Source organism: Miscanthus floridulus, chromosome 5, assembly GCF_019320115.1.
Source record: "Miscanthus floridulus cultivar M001 chromosome 5, ASM1932011v1, whole genome shotgun sequence".
Lineage (NCBI taxonomy): Eukaryota > Viridiplantae > Streptophyta > Magnoliopsida > Poales > Poaceae > Miscanthus > Miscanthus floridulus.
In genome coordinates, this window is record NC_089584.1 from 30,407,222 (window position 1) to 30,428,544 (window position 21,323).

The 21,323-nt window shown below is 40.1% G+C and overlaps 1 protein-coding gene and 1 long non-coding RNA gene across 2 annotated transcripts in view; both read left to right on the forward strand.

Annotated features, from left to right (window-relative positions):
- Positions 1-21,323, forward strand: part of LOC136449759 (uncharacterized) — a 259,701-nt gene that overhangs the window by 60,820 nt on the left and 177,558 nt on the right. The gene's annotated exons all lie outside the window — the stretch shown is intronic.
- Positions 10,709-11,239, forward strand: LOC136451889 (uncharacterized). The gene is made up of 3 exons (XR_010758671.1): positions 10,709-10,796; positions 10,871-10,946; positions 11,189-11,239. It is a non-coding gene; the product is annotated as an uncharacterized lncRNA (long non-coding RNA).

Sequence of the window (21,323 nt, forward strand, 5' to 3'; positions counted from 1 at the left end):
GGCCATTGCAAGTTTAGCCATCAACTACATTCAGTCCACCATTTTATTGCACCTAGCATCTAATATGGCCTTAGAATTTATTTGATTTAATTATTAAATAAAATATGGGTTATGGCCACATTAAATCTAATAAGGGCTAGGGGTGTGAATAGTATGGATATTTTTCAACCAACCCTTTGATCGAATAGTTTTAGTATCCCTACATTTAATACTGTATCTCAATTCAGAGATTTTGCATCTGTACCCAAATACTTGAATTTGTATGTATGATGTCAATATCCATTCATGTCTTATCCTACACAACTGACACTACTGAATCTGAGAAATAATGTAGCTATATGTATTATTATCCGTAGCTATGCAGCTGTATTCGATCCGTTTAGAACCATAGTGTCACGACCCGAGTCATTCCAACTAAGTTTTTTGGTGAAAATCCTTCGTAGTTGTTTAACAAAGGTCTTAAGTTCTCTGATGTAGCTTTATCAGCTCCTAGCCTTCTCTACTTGGACAAGGACTCTAAATTTGTGTTTCAATCTTTCTAAGTCCTTGAAATCAACCCAAGGTCAATAGCGGTAAAACTAGAGTCAACATCAAGGAGAAGTTCCTCGGAAGGTGCCAGTCATTGTTCTCTACCCCCTCACTAGTGATTGTCTACTCCTTGAACCTAGAGATTGGCCCAAATGCCAATTTTCCCAATTATCAATTTAATTGTGTTGTTACAGCCATTATTTTGGTCATCTTTTCATGTGACTTTGTTTGAATAATTCAAATTTTGAATTTTAAATAATGACTACTTCAAACAACATTTTAAAAGGGTAAATGATTTTAGCTGAAAAAGTCATCAACAACAAAGTTGTAGAATTCATCAAGACCTACAACTTTTATTTAGGTTATTTGTTCACACGATAAAGTGGTAGTATGCATTGTTCACAAATTCATCTCTCTTAGAGTTTATGAAAATATACGAGAGATATGTCAATTTATAAACAATTTTACCATCACTTGCTCAAATGAATAAATGACCTAAATAAAAGTTGTAGATCTTGATGAGTTCTACAACTTTTTTGTTGATGACTTTTTCATTTGAAATCGTTTACTCTTTCAAAATGTTGATTCAAGTTATCATTTTTTTCAAATTCAAATTTTCAATTGATAAAACAAAGTCTCGTGAAAAGATGACCAAAATAATAGCCATAACAACACAATAAATTGATAAAGCGTAACTTTAGAAAATTTAGGAAAAAATCATCAAATTTGAAGTTATAATTGTTTTTCACCTCATGTGCGTTATAATTTTTTTTAAACCTAGAAACTTGTTAGGCTAATCCTTCTCGGACCAAAATCTTGGTGCTAAGTAAGCTCGTAACACCAAGGGTGTTACATATCTCCAACAGGATCATAGTTAGCAATCAAGAGAAGATTAGTCCTCCATAGGATCTAGTCTTGTATTAGAGATAGAGAGATAGAGTATGAGGGAAGAGTTTGGAGGAGTCCTGGCCTATCGGTGCTCTGTCTACGACTTATACCATAGCAAAATCAAGTTCTTCTTGAGCTTGCTTTTGAGATTTCTCTGGTAATCCACTTCTAATTCAAGTAAGCATCTTGTTCATATTGTTCTTCAGGTTTGTGATTCTCTTTTGAGTACATTAATCCTTGTAACTCCTAGGTTAAAGTAGTATTCATAGTGTAAGCGTGGTACTTAGACTCGGTTACTCATGGATGTACCCTATTTTCTAGATCAGTGGTAGCTCACGAGGGTGACTCTTATAGCCTCGTTGAATCCTCTGTAGTCCACCTCCCATTAGTAGGCCTTACAGGACCTTGTTCCTATAGGAAACATACTATGCCTATGTTTTCTTTAGTAATATCCCTAGAATTGAACAATAGAAGACAAAGCTTACCAAAATTAGAACTAGAAGACCTTAGCAGTCTTCTGTACGCTCCTATTATATAACCTTGATTGTGAAGTGGGATTAAGTTAGATTTAGTTATTCTCACACACGTTTCCTCGAGTTTGATATAAAACTAGGTACTCCCTGATGAAGTGCTACATCGGTATAATATCCGTGCGCTTGCGGATTATTCTATGTGCATTAATTTATAACAACAAGCATTTCTAGCGCCATTGTCGAGGAAACGGTTGTTGAGTTAACTTCGAACCTAGCTTATCCTTGTATCATTATCTTTTCTTTTATCTTTCTCTTTATCATGGATCTAGAATCCACCCCTATCTATCAATATGGTGCACCCACGAGCGCATGCCTACAGCCGCAAGAGTCTTCAAAGCCTATCCTAACACTTGGCTATAAGTTGCGCTCGTGTTTCATCAACATGGTTCAGGATCAACCCTTTTCGGGCGAAGATGATGAAAACCCCTATTCCTACCTAAATAAGTTTGAGCAAACCTGTGCATGCTTGCGCATTATGGGCATGTTAGACAAAACCTTACGATGGAAGCTTTTTCCTTTCTCTTTTACAAGAAAAGCTAAATGTTGGTACAATCTCACCATAGGGAGTAGACAAGGAGATTGGAAAGCCTTGTGTCCTAGTTTTTGCTTGCAATTCTTTCCCATCTCTAGGGTAGTCAGCCTTCGTTCTGAGGTTCTATCTTTTAAACAAAAAGAAAAAGAATCTCTAGGTATGGCATGGGAATGCTTTAATACTCTCATTAATACTGGCCCTGACCTTGCCATTCAAGACCTCATTCTTCTTCAACACTTCTATATGGGTCTTGATAGGAAAACCTCGAGGCATCTTAATACGGCCTCAGGAGTCTCATTCCTTCATGTTTCTACCAATTCGAGGAGAAGCATTCTTACTAAAATCTTAGAGAACACCCCTGAAGAAGTAGAAAAAAGTCATTAGAGGAGGAATCCTAGATAGCTAAACCTAAATCCTTACCAGACCCATCACCAACTTTAGCTATCCCAAATCCCAAACCACTAGAAAAGAAGGAAACTCCGATTTTGAATTTTATGCTTGAATTCGAGGATGAACTTTTTGATGAATATGGAAACACCTCGAATTACCATACCATGAGGAGACCCTAGAACTCTAGGAAATCATCATTGCATGAAGAACCTTTAGACCCTTCTGAGAAGCTTTCCTTAAAATGACTACAAAAGAGCTAGTATCTATTATAAGCAATGAATAACTAGAAGAATCAAAGCTTTCCTCTGATATGATTCATTTAGACTCACCTTCTATATCCATTCGTTGCCAAATTAACAAAGCTTCTTTTGATGCTCTTTATAATCTAGTTGTGGGTGTTAATATCATGTCTGTATCTTTTGCTCATGGTTTATTGAAACACATGCCATTAACCCCAACAACAAAATTGTTGAAAGGACTTTCAGGACACATTCTCCTGAGTTTGGGGATACTTTATGTCCTCCCTATCTAGGTGAAAGGAACCAAAGTTCATTTGAGCTTCTATATCTTTGATATTATAGAGTTCAACCTGTTGATAGGACAACCAATCGAAAGACTTATCCAAGAAGGACAAACAGGGAAGTTGAATATAAGACTTGGGAAAAACTTTAAACTTTCTATACCCATTACTCATTCTCTAAATGCCAATGTTTTCCTAAACGGTAAATGGTCTTTACACGATCGTCGTTCGTTTAGCGTTTAGGATGTTTACACGGTGTTTAAACAAAGTTAAACGGTCTAAATGGTTTTGTACTTAAAAAAATACATATAATTATATATGTGCATGTAAAAAATCAAGTATTCTAGCATTTATACATATTTATCCGAGTAAAAATCAATTATTTTGGTATGTTTATATATTTATGCATGTGAAAAGAACCAAATATAGATATTTATGCATGTAACATATCAAGTGTACATATTTATAAATATAATAAACTTAAGTATACAAATTTATCCATACAAAATTGAACTAGATTTATTTCGTGTTCGCCTAAACAACCGTTTAAACAGCTGTTTAGCCCGTTTAATACTGTTTATCTCTATTTCGTTTAGGTCGTTTAGACCATTTTTTCCTATTTTTTGACCATTTAAACGGTCAACTATTTAATTTCTGTTTACCCCCTAAACAAAACAGTTTACCACCGTTTACCATTTAGTGGTCGTTTAATCGGTTGTTTAGGCTTAATAATGCTAAATAATGCGGCGAGAGAGGTTGTTAAGAAAGAGGTTTTGAAACTCTTACACGCCGGGATCATCTACCTTGTGCCGCATAGTGAGTGGGTAAGCCCTGTTCAAGTTGTGTCTAAAAAGGGAGGCATGATTGTTGTTAAAAATGAAAAAAATGAATTAATCCCCTAAAGAACCGTAACTAGATGTCGGATGTGCATTGACTAACGAAAATTTAACAAGACAACAAAGAAAGATCACTTTCCGTTGCCATTCATTGATGAAATATTTGAGAGACTGGCGAATCACTCTTTCTTCTGTTTCCTTGATGGGTATTCAGGTTATCACCGGATTTTGATCCATCCAGATGACCAAAGCAAAACCACCTTTACATGTTCATATGGAACTTATGCTTATCGAGAATGTCTTTTGGATTATGTAATGCTTCAGCTTCTTTTCAAAGATGCATGATGTCTATATTTTCTAATATGATTGAAGAAATCATGGAAGTTTTCTTGGATGACTTTTCTGTTTATGGAAAAACTTTTGATGATTGTCTTAAAAATTTAGACAAGGTTTTGCAAAGATGTGAAGAAAAGCACTTAGTCCTTAATTGGGAAAAATGTCATTTCATGGTTAGAGAAGGCATAGTGCTTGGACACTTGGTGTCCAAAAGAGGGATAGAGGTAGATAGAGCTAAAATTAAAGTAGCTGAACAGTTACCTCCTCCTATAAATATCAGAGGGATCCATAGTTTTCTTGGTCATGCGGGGTTTTACCGCCACTTTATAAAAGATTTTTCACACATTGCTAGACCACTTATAAATTTTTGCCTAAGGATGTTCCCTTTAAATTTGATAATGCATGTTTGAAATCTTTTAATATTCTTAAGAAATCACTCATCTCTATACCAATCATTCAACCCCATGATTGGTCGCTACCTTTTGAAATTATGTGTGATGCTAGTGATTATGCTGTGGGGGCAGTTTTTGGACAAACAAAAGATAAAAAGCATCATGCAATTGTTTATGCTAGCAAAACACTGACAGGACCTCAACTTAATTATGCAACAACTGAAAAAGAACTCATTGTTGTTGTATTTGCAATTGATAAGTTTAGATCTTACTTAGTAGGAGACAAGGTAATTGTTTATACTACTGATCATGCTGCCTTAAAATACCTGCTCACTAAGAAAGATGCTAAACCTAGATTAATAAGATAGATTTTGTTACTCCAAGAATTTGATTTAGAAATAAAAGATAAAAAGGGAGTAGAAAATTATGTTGCCGATCACTTGTCTAGAATACAGTTTGAGAATTCACAGGAACTACCCATTAATAATTCACTACGGGATGACATGCTCTTCAAAGTCACGAAATCCGACCCCTGGTATGCAAATATTGTTAATTTTATGATTGTAGGTTATGTGCCACTAGGGGAGAACAAAAGGAAGCTCATCTACGAAAGTCATCTCCACATATGGGATGAACTATACCTCTTCAGAGTCTGCTCTGATAGCCTGCTCAGAAGATGTGTACCGGTGAAAGAAGGCATCAAGATCATCGAACGATGCCACTCATCACCATATGGAGGACATTATGGTGCATTTCGCACTCATTCAAAGATCTAGCAAAGTGGATTCTTTTGGCCAACCATGTATGAAGAAATGAAGGACTTCATTCGAAGGTGTGGTGTGTGTCAGAGGCACGGGAATATCAATTCAAGAGATGCCATGCCACTCACCAACAACCTCCAGATCGAGCTCTTCGATGTTTGGGGAATCGACTACATGGGACCTTTTTCAAAGTCAAAGAACTATGAATACATCTTGGTGGTAGTTGACTATGTCTCCAAGTGGGTTGAAGCCATGCCATGTAGAGCTATTGATGCAAAGAACTCTAAGAAGATTTTTGAAGACACAATATTTCCAAGATTCGGAGTTCCAAGGATGGTAATTAGTGATGGAGGCACTCACTTCACCGACAAGAATTAACACAACTACTTGTCAAAGTATGGGATCCATCATAATGTCACTACTCCATACCACCCCAGACAAGTGGCCAAGCAAAAACATCAAATAAACAAATCAAAAACATTTTGCAAAAGACGGTCAATGAGATGGGGACTGCATGGAAAGATCGACTACCCAATGCACTATGGGTTTACAGAATGGCCTATAAAACACCGTTGGGCATGTCACCATATCAACTGGTCTATGGAAAGACCTGTCATCTACCTATTGAGCTAGAATTCAAGGCTCACTGGGCCATCAAGCGATGGAATAGACTTTGAAGCCGCAGGAACTAAGAGGAAGATGCAACTCTCTTAGCTTGATGAATGGCGTGAAAAAGCATATCACAACGCCAAGATATACAAGGAGAGGACCAAAAGATGGCATGATAAGAGGATCAAGAAGAAGGAGTTCTCCCCCGAAGATAAGGTATTACTTTTTAATTCCAAAGTAAAATTATTTGAGCACGGGAAACTTCTAAGCAAATGGTAAGAACCATTCAAGGTGATAAGCACTTCATCACATGGAGCGGTAACACTTCAAAATGATGAAGGTACATTATTCATGGTAAATGGCCACCGTCTCAAGATCTTTCTAGAACCTAAAAAACTACCTGAGGATTTGGATGAGGTAGATTTTCTGATTTTAACATAGGTTTACACCTCTGCCATCTTTTTTACGTTTCGTAACGTGAAAATATACTTTTCGGGATTAGATAGGGATAAGTAACCACCGTGAGAAAAACCTGTGTAAGATGATGATGTGTGGGGCCGGTCAACCCCACCTAGAGGCCAACTAGCCCACCTGTCAGCCCTCTCGCACCCGGTCAATTCTCTCGTGTCTTCTAGATCCTTCCTTGTTAGACACTACACCACAACACCATATCACCGTCAGACATCTGACGCTAAAACTTTTTTTATCGATGGATGATCTGACGCTAAAGATAACTCACAGACAATCTGACGCTAAATCCTCATTTAGTGATGTGTTGTCTGTCGCCATAGGTACTCATATTTAACATTTAACTGTCCGATGCTAAAATGAGGTATACTGTCAATCTGTCTGTCGCCAAAAATAAATGGGCCCCACCCTCGCACGCATATTCAGCTCGCGCGCCCGTTTACATTCATCTCCCAGGCAAATAATGGCCTGGCCCACGAGTACAGAAACCCTAGACCAAATTTCAAATCCAGAAGCGCCCAACCTGCCCGCGCGCCGCTGCCCTCTCCCTCTCCCAAATGGCGCCCGCTTGGCCAGCCCCAAATCTTGCCGGATCTTCCCCCTCGCCCTCACCAACGGCGTTGAGCTCTCCTCCCCTCACCGACGGTGACCTCCTCTCCCCCTCGTGCTCCTCCGCATCTGGGGCGTCGTGCTGGGGCTCCCTGACGACACCGAGGAGGGGCGCACGGTGGAGCTCGCGAAGTCTCCTATCAGGCCGTCACTGGCAACGACCGGCCGTGTGCGCCCCCGTCCCTGGCGCCCACCCCACCGGTGGCGCAGGTCGTGGCCGAGGGCGTGGTGGCCATGAGCCGCGTGCTATGCCATCTGCAGAGCAGGCCATGCCACGAGGAAGAGAGCAGCGACGCCGTACCCACCTATCTCCTTCGATTCGAAGCTCGTTGTCGTGGGGGACGACCGCTGCCTGTCGTTCGATGCGTCGTCCGTCGACTTTGTCTTCGCGGGACGCGCCCTCGACGCCGCCAAGTGCCCGGCCGACCTCGCCACCGAGGCCACACAGATCCTGAAGCCCGAGGGCCATCTCGTCGTGCTCACGTCCAGCGCCGCCGACTCCTACAACCTCCGCTCGATCCAGGCGCTCCTACCTTGTAATCTTCCTGTCTTCCTACATTCTTTTGTGGTTTCATATACGTTCCTTGCTTTAAAATTCTTATGGGCACATCATTTATTTTAGGTTGGAAAGGATGTGATATTATTTGCTATATTGAGATCTGAGTTAGCTGTGGCTAGGGGAACAGTCATTTCAACTAATCCAAACACCATGGTAGGAGGCCAGCCTCTTAGGAATGAATATTGTGAAGTAGTTGTCAATGCTGTGATGAGAAGGGATGCTATGCTGCCTCGGACTTATGGTGAGATGCAGACTATGGCTAGTGCTCTCAAGAATGGAATATATTTGCACTTCTGATTCATCCATTTCTTCCCTAAAAAATATATTTTGTGCAGACGGGAGTTGCTCTTGGCCAAGAGCTTGAAGACAAGATGCCTGTCAACGAGTACTATGAATACTTTGGTCCAGATTACACTCTTCATGTTGCACCAAGTAACATGGAGAACAAAAATATACGGCACCAACTGGATGATATAAGATCTGAACTTCTGGATAATCTTTCAAAACTTCGACATGCTCCTAGTGTCCAGTTTCAAGAGAGAGTTCCTGACACAGAAGTACCTGAGGTGAGCGACTGAGCATCCTGTTATAACTAGTAAGATAATTGTGTGTGTCCCCTCATGAGTGCTAGATGTGTGTTTTCCATTTATTTTAAAGTTCGTGGTAGATTTATCTCTACCAGATGCAGACTCCTAAAAGCAAATTGGTAGTGATACCTATATCCAGTCATTATATTATTTCTTATATGCTTTAAATATTAGTAACTGAAATTAGACCCTAACTGCTCAGTACTGATTGGATAGCATTCAGTACATGGTAACATGGTGGGCACCTGTTCCTTGTATAACGTCTAATAGATCTGCTTTTAGAACATTGTTCTTTTCTTGTCGACCAAAGCTGGAACGATGGTAGAAGCTTGGATCCTTTTTTTCTACTACAAATACAAATGAACTAGTGTCTATGTGGTTCTTCAACATTGTCTTGCTCTATGTAGTGACTTGACCTGTTGATACAGTGGACGTGCTATGTGTTTCAATGTTGTGATATACATGCATGTGCTATGCTTCTCAGCTGAGGTGGCATGAGAAGATAGTGCACACATTCCAGTTTTCACATTTTTTGTGGATTTCTTCTCATCCATATTTTGTTTGATATTCAGTTCATTTGAATTATTCGTGTAACAGAGACTGTGTTATAGTTAAAAATTAAGAGTGGCTTTTGCCACAAAATATTCTTTTATTTGAAGCACACTTTGATGCTATTTTTCAAGCTTAGTGTTATTCTCCATGGCCTCAATCAATCTGAATGTTAGGACTTATCATGCTGAATTGAACATATATCATTTATGCCAACATGAACAAAAATTGGATGATTGATAATTTATTTTAGTTAGTTTTATCCTTCAAGTCTTCAACTATCTACATAAAGTGATTGGCAACAAGTGTTAAGCTATCAGAAATTTAACTTTACAAATGATCTTTAGTGTTGGTTGAATTTGCCCTGGTATTCTATTAGAAGTGATAAGTCAAAACCCGATTCTTTTTGGACATGTTTGATGTACAGCCAGATGAAGATCAAGATGATCCAAATGAACGGCATGATCCTGACTCTGATATGGAAGTGGATGATCACAAGGCTGTGGACGAGTCAGCGAGGTCTCTCTCTCCCTCCCTCCCTCTCTAGCCCCTTCCCTCTCTGAGTGAGTGTACTCATTACGTTTTGGGTTTTATTTTTCATCCTGATGTGTGGCCCTCGTCAATTTTTTGTAGGAGGAGCATTCTAGGTATAAAAGTCAAGAGAGAATTTGGTGAAAATGAGACCAAAGTGCAGGTATTTTCATTTTCTTTTGCACTTCTGTTTGCTCGACTAATGTGATTATCTGCTAACATTCTTATTAATCTTGTATTGTGCAGGATGGTGGTAGAGTTGCATCTGACCATAGAGGACTGGAACCCATGGCAGAAGACATTGGTTCCTCGAAGCAAGCTCCTGTAAGTGCCTAATTACATGGTTAAAGATAGACTAGTCAAAAGAAATTGGAATGGATGTCCACATTGTTACTTTTGTAATCATAACATTCAACATATATTTCTTACTTATATATTATTTGCTAGTAATTCTATTTATCATCTAGTTAAAATTGCATATAAATTTATGCCCACACAGTCGATTAAAGCACGGGAGCAGCAGCAACAATCGCAGCACCAGATCCAGATGCAGCAACTCTTGCTACAGAAGCATGCACAACAGCATCCGCAAGAGCAGCAGCAGCAACGGCGGCAGTAGAAGCAACAGCAGCGTAGTGAAAACACTCACTTTACAACTAGTGCCCAGAATGGTACTGTTGCTATTGATCCTCCAGTGCGACAAAATGATACAGCTGCAAGTGCTTTATCTGCAAAGATATATGAGGATAGGATGAAAATTACTGTTCAGAGGGATCTTTCAGAAGAGGCTTTTATGAAGGTATTTTTCTCAATTTTATTATCCACTGCTGCTTCAATATTTGCTAATTTGTACACTGAATATAAAATGGTCTGTTTTATTTATAATGCAGCAAAGGCTCACTGAAAGCATTGGCCCATTACTGGAATCAAACCCGACCTCAATGCTAAAGTCACCTGCAAGATCATCTCTAGCTTCAGGGTACCGTCCACTCCATTTTATTCTGTAGCATTTACATGTGAGGACATATCTAGTGCAAACCTTTGTCAAATTTGATTTGGCTTTCTTCCAACTGTTATTAAGCAAATCTTCCATAGATCAGCTGGTGGCGTGTCTGGTTCATTACTGCAAGCTCAGGTCAGGAGCCAGCCACTTCTGGGATCAACACAGGTTGATAGTTTATATTCAGATATTATATCCTTCTATTGTTAATATCCGTAATTGATGGGGGAAGTTTCTATCAGGATATGAAGGCAGAAACAAACGTAGCTTTGAACCTGAGAGCTGCAGGTGCAGATGGATCACTATTTGGAGCATCAGGTGTCTGACATCGAACTCTCTTGTTATTTGATGCTTCTGCTTAGTACAGTCACTTGTTTTTTTCACAACTAAAGCCCTTCTGAATGTAGAATTCAAAATAAAAATATAACCTTGGGATATTCTTCAGTCTGCATGTCTAATGGAGATTTTAAGGGCTGCACTATTTTTTTTCTCGAACAACGCAAGGGCTGCACTGTTATGTTTGTAACATACTTTTCTATCTTCGTTTTCATGCTTGGCAGGCTCTAATCAGGCGGGGAACAATTTGACCTTGAAAGGGTGGCCTCTCACAGTTCTTCACCTTTTCTAGGCTTCCAGTCACTTGCATTCTAAGTTATAATTGGAAGCAAGTTTGCCTTATACACATTCTTGTGCTCTTATGACACGTGTCCTTTTGATCATAACTATTAAGGGTTTAGAACATCTTTGATCTGGATGATGTACTATGCAAGACAAGATTGTATGTTATATATGTATTGATCTCCATGTGATGTATGTGTTTCTATATCTTTATGTGATGGACCTTAAGCTTGAATCTAGGTATGATATGTGCTACATATTTTCTCATTGTATTTATTTTTTATATATATTTATATTGTCCTGTAGAACAATCTGTCGCTATAAATACATGTACTGTTGGATGATCTGTCGGTATATGCCTAGTAATAGAGCATCTGTTGCTAAAGAGTAGCAGCAGACTATCTGTCACTAAAAAAATTCAGGGAAATGGACTATCTATTGCTAAAAGTACTATCTGACGCTAAAGATTTTCAGCGATAGGACTTACAGCATCTGCAAAAGTCTATCGCTATAACTTTTTAGCGTCAGATTGTCTGTCATTGTAGCTACTTTAGTGTCAGACCGTCCCTCACTAATCTTGGTGTTGTGGTGTAGTGAGAATCCTGCAGTTTTTCGCCACATTCGCATATTCTTTCATTAGGAGACCCTAATGGATATATCTTGACCCCTGCTGCAAGTTGTTCCCCCTATATAAATGAGCCCCTACCTACCTCCATAGACATCCTATCAAAACCTCCTCTCTCCAACAGTAGCAAAGCTCTCCTCCTCTCTAGTCCCCATGGTCAACAAAGAGATCGTCTCCTATGGTTTTAGTCTAAACAATAAGCCCGACGCGCTTGCGCTAAGCATCATACCTCCAGAGATCACCCCCATTTGCTCAAGCCAGTTTTACTTTGCCCAAGCTATCCGCCATCCAGTGATCGCTCCACCGCCACCACACCCACTTCTTGAAGGCAAACCACACCAACAAGAGCCATGTCTAGATGTCCAGAAGCTGATCAAGGTGACAAAGGAGATGAACCTCCTTCCTCCAAAGGGACATGAGGTGCTGAATGGAGTCAAGACCAATAAGTTTGGAGACGTTACATGTGCAAAATATAAGTCGGTCAACCCACATACAACCATTGATGGAGTCTGGGCTATGCCAAAGCAGATCAAGGTTGTTCCCCCTAAGAAAAGGAAGGCGTCATCAGCTGTTCCAGAGAATGAGGATAAGCATCCGTGGATGACCATTGCCCTCTTAGAGAAGAAGATTGAAGATCTAAGCGATGTTATCTATACCTTAGAACAGAGGATCGACGAAGAACACGTTTATCACAAGAGCATGCAACAAGATTTAAACACTTTGAATCATTTTGTTGCTAAGATGAGGAAGTGAGAATTATGTAGTTGATAATAAGGCATGAGTGTTGAGGTCATGTGTTTGAAGATATTATGTTTAGATTACTCACCTAGCTCAGATTGTTAGAATGTTGAAGTTTGTGCTAGCTAGCAAGGAGTTTGTGTTTATGTTGGTTTGTGTAATAAAGTGCCTTATGATGGAGTCTTATTATTATTATTATTATTATTATTATTATTATTATTATTATTATTATTATTATTATTATTATTATCTGCTCTCTATTTCTTTTGGATATGTGTTTTGTCTCTACATGTTGTGAATAAATGGTATACAGGAAAATAAGTGTGGGGGAGACACATCGCGACAACAAGACAGAATTCGATCGCAAAAATCATGAAATTCAGAAAGCAATAGACCAAAAACCACGCTCACTAAAGTTGGACCAAAACATGCCCGAGAGTGGGCCGTCCAGCCTCCTACTTGGGTCGGCCAGCCTAGCCTAGCTCCGCCCCGCCTCGTGCTTCATCCAAGGTTAGGTTTGCGTCCCATATGATCTATTTTTACATGTTACTTAAGTTGTTGTGGAAGTCTTGCTACTATTGGTAACTTATTATTAGGGACCACATGTTACTTAAGTTGTTGTGGAATAAGATATAGTAGAATAATGAGAACTTGATTCTCGATGTCTTGTTATTGGAGAATTTTATTTCAAAAAGTAAAATGAATAGCTACATCTCTCCTTTGTGGTAAGCAACATCCCACCAAAGCCAAATATGATATATAAATTAGGAGAACCTTCTACATATACTACTTGCTATTATGTTGAGTTTGGTCAAACCTGGTGACCCTTGTTGAGAAACTTATCATGCTCTAAAGATCAAGATCACGTACACTCCACATATATGTGCTGCTCCTACACTGGGGGTACGCAGCAATATGTTTTCCATCCACCCTAAAATGTTCTACTACTACACTAGGAATAGACACAAAAATAAGTTTGTTAGGATAAATGCTCCAAGTTCTTGTAAATGTCTCTCTTGAAAAGTTTCAATTATAGAAAAAAGAGGCATAGGCTATGCAAAAGTTATTCAAAAAAAGAAGAGAAGAAAAGAAAAAGTGTTGAAAAAAATGGACAAGTGTCCAAGGATATCTAAAACAATGGGTACTCAGATGCCCGCCTAAAAAATAGAGATGAATAAGATAGCCCAAATTTTCTTACAAAGTATTTTCAAGTTTCAAACAAGAGAGATATGTTTTAAGGAGCATAGTAGAATTAAGTTAGCCACCATATACATATCCACACACATACACATCTTGATCTAAGAGTATGGCATTTTTCTCCTTGATCCTTGTTTTGACTTTACAATATATGCAACGCAAGTATGTTCTCATATTTATCCTGACCTGAGCTCCACATAAGCTTTTAGAAGTAGGCAAAAAGAAGGAAAAGTTAGTAATGCCTTGGTGAGGATCCAAAAATACTACATATTGAGTGATTCGAGAGTACTACATGAGGAGAAGGTAAGCTATGTTTTGTTTTCAAAATCTCAAAATATTTCTCCAATTGAGTTGACTGAAGGAAGATGGCGATCTACTTCAAGCTGTTCTATTCTTCAACCACCCAAAGTTTCATGGTAGACACTTTGAATACTATAGTGTATGTATGACCTAGGAATGATTTTATGTTGATGTCTTGTCCCAAAGTTATGTCTTAAGTAATCCATCCTTTTATCGAGGCCGAGTAAAAGCCTAAGTGTGGGGGAACTTGTTGATGGCAGTTAACATTCATCACAAACCATCAATATAACTTGAATAAATGGCTAAAATAGATCACCACTATAGACTTAGGGGTTTTAACTAACAAATTCTATGAGTTTTGGTGAATCTATGTTTTCAGCAGAATTTAATCAGAAAACCGCCAAGGAGGACCTTTTCATCAAAGAAAATCAAACTTATCCGCGATGGTACCCATGTGGGAAGACTCTAGAAGACTCCATAAGGTGAATCACTGAAGCAGAGCCTGTGTCCCTGACATGTGGGGCCGGCTGGCCCCACCTATAGGCTGCCCGGCCTATGGGTTCCACATGTTAGCCCCCCATTGCTATGTCGGTTCTCCACCGCCTTAAGGATTGCATCTCCGCCATTTATGAAAGTCAGTTTGATCCGAGGGCTCAAGATTGACGCTCCAGTCTATATATACCTGTCTGCACCCCCACCCTCTAGGGCATCCATGCATTTGATCTTGAGAGCCTGAGGGACAGAAACCCTAATCTATATCTCCACTAGGATCATAGCTAGCAATCAATAGAAGATTAGTCCTCCATAGGATCTAGTCTTGTATTAGAAATAGAGAGATAGAGTGTGAGGGAAGAGTTTGGAGGAGTCCCGGCCTATTGATGCTCTCTCTACAACTTGTACCCTAGCGAAATCAAGTTCTTTTTGAGCTTGCTTCTGAGATTTCTCTGGTAATCGACTTCTAATTCAAGTAAGCATATTGTTGATATTGTTCTTCAGGTTTGCGACTCTCTTTTGAGTACTTTCATCCTTGTAGCTCCTGGGTTAAAGTAGTATTTGTAGTATAAGCGTGGTGCTTAGACTCGATTACTCATAAATGTACCCTATTTTTCGGATCGGTTGTAGCTCACGAGGGTGACTCTTATAGCCTCGTTGAATCCTCTGTAGTCCACCTCCCGTTAGTAGGTCTAGCAGGACCTTGTTACTATAGGAAACATACTCTGCCCATGTTTTCTCTTGTAATATCCTCATAATTGAACAATAGAAGACAAAGCTTACTGAAATTAGAACTACAAGACCTTAGCAGTCTTCTCTACACTCCTATTATCTAACCTTGATTGTGAAGTTGGATTAAGTTAGATTTAGTTATTCTCACACACATTTCCTCGAGTTCGATATAAAATTGGGTATTCCCAGTGAAGTGCTACATCGATATAATATCCGTGCGCTTGCGGATTATTCTGTGTGCATTAATTTATACCAACAACGGTTGATAACACCAGCCGCTGTAACACCCTGAAATTTGACCTAGTTTAAAAATCACTAAAATTTTGAACTTTTTAAAACTTTGCATACACTACTACAGATTGACCAACCACAAGCGGTTCGTAATGCCCATCACTAGCGTTTTTCGGTCTCAGTAGTAAGTTGTCGGCAGTGATTTCAATTTTAAAAAATTTCCAAAAATAGACCAAAAATAGCAAAAAATCATTTCAATCCTAGGAAGCCCTCACTAGCTCTAGCTTCATGGTACCAGGAAGTTGCTCCAGCTCTAACTCCACGCTATTTTCCGTGGAACACGATGCTAGGATTCGAACCTGAGACCTTTGTCCTTTGCCCCTCTAACTACTCCACCCCTAAGTCACTTGTGTCTGTATAGCATATCTATTCCCCTAGTATTTACTTTTTAGGATTTAAAATGAATATTTAGAACCCTAAATGGCTTTAGATAAAAAAGTCATAAACTACAAATTTATTGTTCTAATCGAGATCTATAACTTTGATTTTGGTTGTTTCACCATCCAAGGTCATTTAACAAATTTGAATTTCCAAACGTCAAAACTTCAGCCGGACTTTTGGGACCTCAAATGATTTCAAATGAAAAACTTGTCAATTACAAAGTTGTTGTTCTCATCGAGATCGATAACTTTGGTTTCGGTCGATTTGGATCCGAGGTTATTTAAAAATTTTGGTTTTTTTAAAATTTTAAAACTTCAGATACAAATTTGAGACTATAAATGATTTCTAATGAAATAGTTGTCAACTACAAAGTTGTATATCTCATCGAGATCTACAACTTTGGTTTTAGTCATTTTTTCATCTAGGGCCGTTTGTACAATTCAAAAAAATTGAATTTTAGAAATTAAGCACTTCAAACAAAATTCTGGGACCGTACATGGCTTCAAATAAAAAAGTTATCAACTGCAAAGTTGTCGATTGCGTCGAGATCTACAACTTTGATATAAAGTTTGTTTTCATCTGACTTTATTTGAAAAAGTTATAAATTTATTTATATTGCAGCATGGTTATCCCTATCGTATCATACAACAAGCTGGCGGTAAAAATGTCTTCACCGTTGGTTCATATGGCGAGGCGGCATACGAACCATTGGTGATAGCTATCACCATCGTTTTTAATGATACCAGTGGTGATAAATGAGTTGGTGATTGGTCAATCTGTAGTAGTGATAGGAACTAGAATATATAACTAACCTAGGTGATATTCATAGTATAAATAGACCAACGTAGGAAATAAAACATTATGTGTGAATGTTTGCTTGACTTGCTGGACATATGGTGGTACTCACTACATATTTGCATTTCAAATTTGAATTCAAAAACTAATTCAAACAATGCATATGAAGGCTAGGAAAAAGAAAAGAAAATAGAAATAAATAAAAACCTCACAGGCTCATTCTCTTCCCCTCTCCCCTTTCGGCCCACAGCAGCCCACTCCACTTCTCTTCTTCTTTCCCTTCTCCCGCATGGGCTGGCCCAACAAGCGCAGCAGCAGCCGAAGCCCAGCGCTTGGCCCAGTCTCACCCGCGCCTTTCCTTCTCTCCCTCTCTCTCACCGATGCTTGGGCCCCACCTATCATCTCCTTCGCCTACCTTGCGGGCGGTAGCCGTACACGGCACAGCCCATGCGTCAACGCCTAGCCCCACTCCACCTTGGTGACAGCGAAGGTAAACAGTGACACGATAAGACCTCGGGACCCCACTGGCGCTCCTCTTCTCTCCTCTTCTCCCTCTCCTCCCTCACTATGAACTCGTCAGCATCGACACCATGGTTGTCTTCGCGCCGAGCCATCGAAGTAGCCGCCAAGGCACTTCACCTGCGCGCATGGGCAATCAGACACTACGACGAACTGACCTAACAAGGTTAACCACGAGCGCGCATGGAGGATAAGAGTAGGCCACGAGAAATATCTCGCCACCGGGAACCGACTTAGCCTGTTGTTGGTACTTCTTAGCATAGCCACTAGGTTTGCATTCCCAGCAACGGCGCAAGAAGTGCTCATTGGTATTACTTAGCAACATCACTAGAAATTAGCAATGCCACTAAGTAATAACCTTGATAGTTCCTTAATAATTTTAGATATTTATCTGCAAACGCATAGAGCTTCATTGTAGCATTTCACCTGGAAGTATTCAGTGTATCATTATTTATATTTTCCCAAAGGAAGGCATTTGATTAAGAGTCTAGTATGGATATGAACTTGGATAATAATGCTTGCAAGTACACTAATGTTTATAACAGGGGTAAGAACGGTGATTTCAAGATAGTGGACACACACTTGGCATTCCTCAAAGTATAAAATAAAGAGAAAGAATAAAGAATAATCATAAGTCGAGCAGGCAATGGTATAGTATAGTCATACAAATATTAGTTAATGATCATACAAATTACATAATTAGTTTTAGGGCTAAGTGTGAAGCAGGTCGGGAGGCCACCGAGCACTGGTCTGCCAGCAACCTCATGTGACAATTTAGACTCCTACACCCCAAACGAACATGGGGGATTATAAGGGACGGATATGGCTGTCACCACCTGCCGCCTACCACCTCAACCATGGAGAGGGACAATGTATTCACCTATCTCTCCTTACCTAAACACCACGCTTGCGTATACAGAAACTACCTAAATCCCCCCAGGTCCCCGACCCTACGGATCGACAGGTATAGGACTTGGGCACACCCGAAAGCACAATGAACCGCCACCTCAACTTAGCTCTAATCTCAATTATATAAGTTATATGAGTGGTTAAGCATAAAGTTAAGTATGCTACTTTCATGACATACAAACAATAGACTAGTTCATATATCAAGATCATAACACAATAACTATACTCTAGTTCATAAGTATGACTATAATTATAATATGAGAGCATAGCTTTGTAAGAACTCATATTTCCATTCATACCCAAAGGTCTCTTCTTCCAAGGAGCCAAGCTCTCCAAAGTTGCTTCGCCTTGCTCTAATACAACTAAAAGGTAAAAGAGAACTAGAGAGAGTGAGGTGAGCTCAATGTGTAGTGTGTTTTGTAGAGAGGGGTGCCCCTATATTTATACAGGGAGCAAGGGCGGTGTTGTGGCAATTCCTGGCATGAAGTCCCGGTCTCCACCACCTCAGCATGCTCACATGCCACCGCCTATCAAAGGGATGGTCGAGAGGTACCGGAGGGGGGTCGGCCGCCCCTAGGGGTCAGCCACCCCCTGACCAAGCCCCCTTGCCACTGCCTTCGCGTGGTGGGCTATGGGCTGGTCCTGGGTTGCTCCTCGGATGGTACTTCGCCTGGATGATGAAAGTTGCTGGGCGTTTCTATTATTCCTTTGCGCAAATCAGAGTCGGAAAGCACCTTTCGGTGAAATTTCCCATGCATTTGTGTTTATGTCCTCCAAAATAATAACCTCCAAATACATGTGAAAATAGGTCAATAGTAAATGCATATATGTTTAAGATTGCTAATTTCTCCTCTTTTATATCATATTTGGTGGTCGGGTTTGATTTTTAAGGGCCACCAACACCGGCCTATAAATACGCCCGGACAACGATGCTCTCACCTCGCCCTCTGCACCATTAGCTCCACCGAGGGCGGGACACACCATGTCCCCCTCTATTTCCTCTCTCTCCTCCTCCTTTCCACCTTTTTCCAATTTCCCCCAATTCGGGGTTCGCCGGCGCCATTGGTGTCGCCCCCCCCCCTCTTCTCCTTCCCCGCTGCGTCCTTCGCCGATTGGAGTGACCGGTGAGTTCTAGAGCCCCTCCTCTATCTCCTTTGCTAGCTACTAGGTCGTAATCCTCTCTATGTTGTGCTACCACCATGCACCCTGCTCCGTTGAGCTGCCATGGTCGTCGGCCATCACCGGCGAGGTCACCTAGGGCACTACACCACTCCCACTACACTCACCACTCACCTGTACTCACGCACATGCTATCGGTTGTAGCGGTTGGGGCTCGTAAGGCCAAGTTCGCGACGCAGCGCCGCCGCGTCTTCTTCGGTGAGCTGCCACGGCCACCGCAGGCACCCGTTGCCGACGGCAACCCCGCCATTGACTATGGCATGACTCCGTGAGCACAGTCCACCCATCACCAGTCACCACCAAGGACCGACGCCGCCAGCGTAACCAGCCCCGGCGAGCTCGGGCCTCCTTCCCCTGTTCTAGCATCACGGTGGCCACCTCCGTCCATCGCCATCTCTTCTCCTCCCCCTTCTCTGTCTCTGCCATACGGGACCAGACACGGAACGGCGTTGCCATTACCGTTAGCCCCGTCAGTCTCCCTGCCTCTCTCTCTCCATCTTCCGCTAACATGTGGGCCCATGGCCGTAACACCGCTGTCGCCATCTTTGCTAACATGGCAGGATGGCCCACCTGTCACCCACACACACACACACCACACACACAGTGCGGGTTACATGATGGAAAATGCTAGGTACACCCGGCTAGTGTACACAGAGAGCTAAAAATACATCTTCCTAGCTTAGAAAAATTCCTAGAAATTTGTAAATAAACTAAATGCATTAAGGAATTTAATCATGTAGTTTGCACATATTTTCATGCACAAGGAAATGCATATAAATTTCTACCTAGTTAAATAGCTATAGAATAAACTTCTAAAATATATAACTTTTGCACCCGAACTCCTTTTCACATGAAACCACCTCTAAAATTCATCTAAAATCTAGCTAAATCAATTGCACCTAGTGCCACCATATTGTTCTATGATTGCTTTTGCCCTTTTCTTTTTTGTTTGGTAGGTAGTCTTATTTCGATCGGTACACCCAGCAGACGATGATGACCGTCAAGAGGACGAGGACCTAGATTCCGTAGACCTGCCGAAAGGTGAAAACGACAAAGGCAAGTCCTAGCTCCCCTGTCACACCCCAAAATTTTCATTTTGGGATGTGAATAGAAAGCACTTAATAAAATATATGATTTAGTATTTTTTTCTAAAATTTCCAAGTTTTAGTTAGTTTGTTGTCGATCTAGTGGACAAAAGAAAATAAATTTATAAAACTTTTACAAATTAATATAGCTTGTTTGTTGCATTTCATGCCCTTGCATAAATTTTCTTGTGTGGAAAATGAATTTAGAAAATTCGATAAAGCCTCGAATAGGTTTTGCTCTATTTATTAAAAAATAATGTTTGAGTTTTAAAAGTCCTTGAAAGAATAATTTAAATGGATTTCAAATTATGTTAAAAGTGCCTAAAAGAACTAGTTCAAAAACATATTTCAAAAATAAGCTTGAATATTATAAGCAAATCATATTTGAAAAAGGTTCCAAAATTTCTTTATTTTGGCTTTCAAAACTGACTTCAAAATGAATTCTAAAAACTATTTTGAAATGTAGTTTAAAATGGTTTGTAAAATGAGATTTTAAAGAGAGCTTACAAAAACATATCTGTTGCCAAATCTCTGTTCATCCATCATGTTTCTCAATTTCTCATGACGTCATCACTTTTCGTCCTTAAAAGAAATCGTGTCCCTTAATCGTAAACTCAATTTCCTTTCTCTTCTCCTCATATATATTTCCTTGGTCTATATACTTAATCCTTTGCATGTGATTTATTATTCTCAATCATGAAAGAATCAACAGGCCACTCACATTCTTAGGCCCTGTTCGCTGGTCTGAAACTTGGTTAAAACTGGCTAAAAACACTGTTACGGCTGAATTGTTGTGAGAGAAAAATACTGTTCCGGCTGAAAAAAGAAGCCGAA